This window comes from Phoca vitulina, unplaced genomic scaffold (assembly GCF_004348235.1).
Source record: "Phoca vitulina isolate PV1807 unplaced genomic scaffold, GSC_HSeal_1.0 scaffold27, whole genome shotgun sequence".
Taxonomy (NCBI): domain Eukaryota; kingdom Metazoa; phylum Chordata; class Mammalia; order Carnivora; family Phocidae; genus Phoca; species Phoca vitulina.
The window spans coordinates 12,775,873-12,783,669 of NW_022589730.1; positions in this window are offsets into that span (position 1 = coordinate 12,775,873).

Here is a 7,797-nt window from a genome sequence, read left to right on the forward strand (position 1 = left end):
TACAGCAGACAGGTAGCAAGAGTTTTCCGACCCCAGCTTCCACTGCAAGCACTGCATTGTCTCCTCACACCAAATTCTTGAGCCCACTGGGGCAGAAGTAGCAGATCCAGGAACTCAAGGACACTTGATCCAATGCAGTTCTGGACATAACACCAACAGAGGGTAGCACTTTCGCGGACCTGTTGGTGACATCACAGGTGGCTTCTGGGGCACCAAAGAGGGGAGCAGATTCCACACTGATCCAACCACAAGGAAGGGAATAGTGGGGAATCTAAGAGAGGATTTGGGGCACTATGGAAGCAAGGGACGGGATTCTGAAGGACCCACAACAACCAGTGAGATCAAATGCAGAAAGAGTCTGTTAGTCCAGTGTACGCTCTACAAGACCTTACAAAGATTTCATTAACAGAAAGGAGTATTTAAAAAAAAAAAAATTCCATAGATCACATGTAGAACCTGGAAACCCTGCCAAATCCCAGTCTGGTAAATGTCAGCCAACAACCTTATTACCTCTTAACACACAGTCTTTTCCACATTGATAGTCAAAGATGCTTGGGGACTAGACCGGGGAATTCTTGGCATGGACATCTCAGAGCTTTTGTGGGTGGGTGACTCTGACTCACGTCCACATTACTGGACAATTCCATCACCCAGTTTAGCATCTCAATGGCGCCTTCACTATCACACCTAAATTGTCAAAGATGCTATCTACATATAACCAAAATAAACCATGAGCAGTCATTGTGTCTACACCTCTAAACTCTCCTAGTTCTGCCAAAATGATTATTAACATGGAAAATGCTCCTTTGTGATGTATTTTATGTAGCTTGTAATGCATCTTTCCCACTATAAAGATGGCCATTTGGAAGCCCAAGTGATGTTTCCAGAATGCTAATCTGATCAAGTCATTTTCCTCAGAAGAAAGTCCTCATTCCCTGAAATGGCTACAGGGCTCCCCACTTGGAGACCCCCACCCATAACTCCATCTTCATCACTTGTCCTTGCCTGTAACAGCCTTCTCACAGTGCCCAGCACCCAGGTGTCATTATTGTTCTGAAGTCTGTCTTCTCTGTTCATGAAGACGAGTATTGAGACTCTTTTGGTATTCGTTATATATACATACGGTTTAACATGGGGCCTAGAACTTAGTAGATGCTCAAGAAATATTTCTTCAAGAAATGAACCAAGTATCAATGAATAATGAAATGACAAAAATCTTTTAAAGTGACTCACTCTTGGGCAGCAAATCTGGTGTTGGCTGGAGGTATATGTGCCTTTTTGGGTCTGGTTGAGGGTAGGCTGGGTGACCCATTGAGCTCTGCTTTCTCTACTGACACAAAGAAGAAACAAGTGCCACCAATGGAAAGAAATAAAAGGAGAAGCTTCTCCCAGAATAAGACCTATAAGGAGGGGGGAAAGATGGCAGAGGAGTAGGGGACCCTATTTCAACTGGTCCCAGAACTGAGCTGGATACCTACCAGACCACTCTGAGCACCCACGAAACCAGCCTGAGATGTAAGAAGATCTGGATCTCTACAAATACAATATCGCAGGCAGTTGGTTGTGAGGTACGAAGCGGGGAGCCGTGATTCCGCGGGCAGATATCGGAGGGTAAACGGCGGCGGGAGGGTGCCTGGCCCTGGGGATCCTACACCGCCGGTGAGTGACAACCTCGCGCGCTGCGGACGGGGCACAGACTCGCAGACCGGTAGCGTCGGGAAAGGACTTTAGGGCAGCCCCCGGGGTGGAAACCCAGAGCGGTGGGGTCGCGCACACGCGAACCGCAGCCCCCCCGGACAGAAACCGGAGCGACGGTCGCGCGCACACGAACTGCAGCCTCCCAGACGGAAACCCGGTGCACCAGGGTCGCACCAGTGAACTGCAACCCCCGGGGGTGGAAACCCCAAACGGCGGAGTTGCACGCGCGCGAACTGGGAGCGGCTGGCGGTTTTAGAAGCACAGAGGGCAGAGACGTGCCCCGACCTGGAGGCAGGACTGGGAGCGCTGCGGAGGGGCGCACAACCCAGGCTGCTGCAGTTTATAGCAGCAGGGACAGAAACGGGGACGGTGTGGCCTGGAGAGCTCACTGAAGAACAGACTGCGGTCTCTCCGCTCTGAGGCAGAGGGTTGGAAACGGTCTCTTCTGCTCTGACTCGCGGAAGAGATGCGGAAAGCCGCCAGGGAAAGGCACCAGAGAACAAAAGCCCCAAAAACTGATTCCCACTGAGCCCATCCCCCGCCACAGGGGCGCAGGGCAACTCTGCCCAAACAGGGTTGCCTGAGAAACAGCGCGGCAGGCCCCTCCCGCAGAAGACAGGCTGGGAAAACAAGAGGCCAGCAACCCTAAGGTCCCAAGAAAACAGGTGCATCTTGCTTAGGTTCTGGTCAATAATTTGGACTCTATACATTCCCTCAAACACCCATCAACAGAATGACTAGGAGGAGGAGCCCCCAAAACAGAAAAGACTCAGAGATTATGACTTATGCTGCAGATTTACAAATGGATGCAGACATAACCAAGATGTCAGAGATCGAATTCAGGCTAGCAATTGTGAAGACAACGGCTAGAATGGAGAAATCAATTAATGGCAACACAGAGTCTCTAAGGGCAGAAATAAAAGGTGAATTGACAGAACTTAAAAATGCTATCAATGAGATCCAATCCAATCTAGATAATCTAACAGCTAGGGTAACTGAGACAGAAGAGAGAATAAGCGATCTGGAAGACAGTATAATAGATAAAAAGGGAAAAGAGGCGGCCAGGGAAAAACAACTCAGAATCCATGAAAATAGAATCAGAGAAATAAGTGACACCATGAGGCGTTCCAATGTCAGAATAATTGGAATCCCGGAGGGAGTGGAGAGAGAGAGAGGGCTAGAAGTTGTATTTGAGCAAATCGTAGCTGAGAACTTCCCTAATGTGGGGAATGAAACAAACATTTGAGTCCTAGAGGCAGAGAGGACCCCTCCCAAGATCAAGGAAAACAGGCCAACACCCCGGCATGTAATAGTAAAACTCGCAAATCTTAGAACCAAGAAACCATCTTAAGGGCAGTTAGGGGGAAGAGAGTCCTTACGTACAGAGGGAGGAACATCAGAATAATGTCAGACCTATCCACAGAGACCTGGCAAGCCAGAAAGGCCTGGCAAGACATATTCAGGGTACTAAATGAGAAGAACATGCAGCCAAGAATACTTTATCCAGCACGGCTTTCATTTAGAATGGATGGAGAGATGCAGAGCTTCCACGACCGGCAGAAGTTGAAAGAATATGTGACCACTAAGCCGGCCCTGCAAGAAATATTAAGGGGGGTTCTATAAAAGGAGAAAGACCCCAAGAGTGATCTACAACAGAAATTTACAGGGGCAATCTATAAAAACAACGTCTTCACAGGCAACATGATGACAATTAATTCACATCTTTCAATAATCACTCTCAACGTGAATGGCCTAAACGCTCCCATAAAACGGCACAGGGTTGCAGATTGGATAAAAAGACAGGACCCATCCATATGCTGTCTACAAGAGACTCATTTTGAACCTAAAGATACATCCAGACTGAAAGTGAAGGGATGGAGATCTATCTTCCATGCCAGCGAACCTCAAAAGAAAGCTGGGGTAGCAATTCTTATATCAGACAAATTAGATTTTAAACTAAAGTCTGTAATAAGAGACACAGAAGGACACTATATCATTCTTAAAGGGTCTATCCAACAAGAAGATCTAACAATTGTAAATATCTATGCCCCCAACATGGGAGCAGCCATCTACATAAGCCAACTGTTAACCAAAATAAAGAGTCATATTGATAACAATACGTTAATTGTAGGAGACCTCAATACTCCACTCTCAGCAATGGACAGATCATCTAAGCAGAAAATCAACAAGGAAACAAGAGCTTTGAATGATACATTGGACCAGATGGACCTCATAGATATTTACAGAACATTCCATCCTAAAACAACAGAATACTCATTCTTCTCGAGCGCACACGGAACTTTCTCCAGAAGAGACCACATACTGGGTCACAAATCAGGTCTCAACTGATACCAAAAGATTGAGATTATTCCCTGCATATTCTCAGACCACAATGCTCTAAAACTGGAACTCAATCACAAGAAAAAATTTGGCAGAAATTCAAACACTTGGAAGCTAAAGACCACTCTGCTCAAGAATGTTTGGGTCAACCAAGAAATCAAAGAAGAACTTAAACAATTCATGGAAATCAATGAGAACGAAAACACATCGGTCCAAAACCTATGGGATACTGCAAAGGCGGTCCTAAGGGGGAAATACATAGCCATCCAAGCCTCACTCAAAAAAACAGAAAAATCCCGAATTCACCAACTAACTCTACACCTTAAAGAACTAGAGAAAAAGCAACAAACGACGCCTAAGCCACGCATTAGAAGAGAAATAATTAAAATTAGAGCAGAAATCAATGAATTAGAAACCAGAAACACAGTAGATCAGATCAACGAAACTAGAAGTTGGTTCTTTGAAAGAATTAACAAGATTGATAAACCACTGGCCAGACTTATCCAAAAGAAGAGAGAAAGGACCCAAATTAATAAAATTATGAATGAAAGGGGAGAGATCACGACTAACACCAAGGAAATAGAAACAATTATTAGAAATTATTATCAACAACTATATGCTAATAAACTGAGCAATCTGGACGAAATGGAGGCCTTCCTGGAAACCTATAAGCTGCCAAGACTGAAACAGGAAGAAACTGACAACCTGAATAGGCCAATAACCAGTAATGAGATTGAAGCAGTGATCAAAAACCTCCCAAAAAACAAGAGTCCAGGGCCTGATGGATTCCCTGGGGAATTCTACCAAACATTCAAAGAAGAAATAATACCTATTCTACTGAAGCTGTTTCAAAAAATAGAAACAGAAGGAAAACTTCCAAACTCATTCTATGAGGCCAGCATTACCTTAATCCCCAAACCAGGCAAAGACCCCATCAAAAAGGAGAATTTCAGACCGATATCCCTGATGAATATGGATTCCAAAATCCTCAACAAAATCCTAGCTAATAGGATCCAACAATACATTAAAAGGATCATCCACCACGACCAAGTGGGATTTGTCCCTGGGATGCAAGGGTGGTTCAACATTCGCAAATCAATCAATGTGATAGAACACATTAATAAGAGGAGGGAGAAGAACCATATGGTCCTCTCAATTGATGCAGAAAAAGCATTTGACAAAATACAACATCCTTTCCTGATTAAAACTCTTCAGAGTATAGGGATAGAGGGAACATTCCTCAAGCTCATAAAATCCATCTATGAAAAACCCACAGCGAATATCATCCTCACTGCGGAAAAGCTGAGAGCGTTTCCCTTAAGATCAGGAACACGTCAAGGGTGCCCACTCTCACCACTGTTGTTCAACATAGTACTAGAAGTCCTAGCAACAGCAATCAGACAACAAAAAGAAATAAAAGGTATTCAAACTGGCAAAGAAGAAGTCAAACTCTCTCTTTTCGCAGACGACATGATACTTTATGTGGAAAACCCAAAAGACTCCACCCCCAAGTTACTAGAACTCATCCAGCAATTCAGTAATGTGGCAGGATACAAAATCAATGCACAGAAATCAGTTGCTTTCTTATACACTAACAACGCAACTGTAGAAAGAGAAATTAAAGAAACTATTCCATTTACAATAGCACCAAAAACCATAAGATACCTCGGAATAAACCTAACCAAAGAGGTAAAGGATCTATACTCTAGGAACTACAAAACACTCATGAAAGAAATTGAAGAAGACACAAAAAGATGGAAAAATATTCCATGCTCATGGATCGGAAGAATAAACATTGTTAAAATGTCTATGCTACCCAGAGCAATCTATACCTTCAATGCCATCCCGATCAAAATTCCAATGACATTTTTCAAAGTGCTGGAACAAACAATCCTAAAATTTGTATGGAATCAGAAAAGACCCCGAATTGCCAAGGAAATGTTGAAGAGGAAAAACAAAGCTGGGGGCATCACGTTGCCCGATTTCAAGCTATATTACAAAGCAGTGATCACCAAGACAGCATGGTACTGGCACAAAAACAGACATACAGACCAATGGAACAGAATAGAGAACCCAGATATGGACCCTCAACTCTATGGTCAAATAATCTTTGACAAAGCAGGAAAAAACATGCAATGGAAAAAAGACAGTCTCTTCAATAAACGGTGCTGGGAAAATTGGACAGCCACATGCAGAAGAATGAAACTCGACCATTCTCTAACACAATTCACAAAGATAAACTCAAAGTGGATGAAAGACCTCAATGTGAGACAGGAATCCATCAAAATCCTAGAGGAGAACATAGGCAGTAACCTCTTTGACATTGGCCACGGCAACTTCTTTCAAGATACATCTCCAAAGGCTAGTGAAACAAAAGCAAAAATGAACTTTTGGGACTTCATCAAGATAAAAAGCTTCTGCACAGCAAAGGAAACAGTCAACAAAACAAAGAGGCAACCCACAGAATGGGAGAAGATATTTGCAAATGACACTACAGACAAAGGGCTGATATCCAAGATCTATAAAGAACTTCTCAAACTCAACATCTAAAAAACAAATAGTCAAGTCCAAAAAATGGACAGAAAACATGAACAGACACTTCTCTGAAGAAGACATACAAATGGCTAACAGACACATGGAAAAATGTTCATCATCATTAGCCATCAGGGAAATCCAAATCAAAACCACACTGAGATACCACCTTATACCAGTTAGAATGGCAAAAATGGACAGGGAAAGAAACAACAAATGTTGGAGAGGTTGTGGAGAAAGGGGAACCCTCTTACACTGCTGGTGGGAAATGCAAGTTGGTACAGCCACTTTGGAAAACAGTGTGGAGGTGCCTCAAAAATTTAAAAATAGAGCTATCCTATGACCCAGCAATTGCACTACTGGGTATTTACCCCAAAGACACAGATGTAGTGAAGAAGGGCCATATGCACCCCAATGTTCATAGCAGCAATGTCCGCAACAGCCAAACTGTGGAAAGAGCCGAGATGCCCTTCAACAGATGAATGGATAAAGAAGATGTGGTCCATATATACAATGGAATATTACTCAGCCATCAGAAAGGATGAATACCCAACTTTTACATCAACATGGATGGGACTGGAGGAGATTATGCTAAGTGAAATAAGTCAAACAGAGGAAGTTAATTATCACATGGTTTCACTTATTTGTGGAACATAAGGAATAGCATGGAGGACATTAGGAGAAGGAAGGGAAAAATGAAGGGGGGGAATTGGAGGGAGAGATGAACCATGAGAGACTATGGATTCTGAGAAACAAACAGGGTTTTAGAGGGGAGGGAGGTAGGGGGATGGGTTAGCCCAGTGATGGGTATTAAGGAGGGCACGTACTACATGGAGCACTGGGTGTTATACGAAAACAATGGATCATGGATCACTACATCAAAAACTAATGATGTATTGTATGGTGACTAACACAACATAATAAAATTAAAAACTACAAAAAAAAATAACAGGGAAAGGCTGCAAATGTGCATGAGGTTTCTTTTAGGGGCGAATGGAAAATATTCTCAAACTAGATTGTGGTGATGGTTGCACAACTCTAAATTCACTAAAAATCATTGAATTGTACGCTTGAAATGAGTGAATTCTATGGTGTGTTAATTTTACTTCAATAAACTGTTGTTTCTTAAAAGATAAAAAAAAATAAAAAATAAGACATATAAGGAGTAACTCCCCCCAGAAAGACCCCAGAGCAAGAAGAGGGATGGCGCTCTCAGGAAGAGAATCA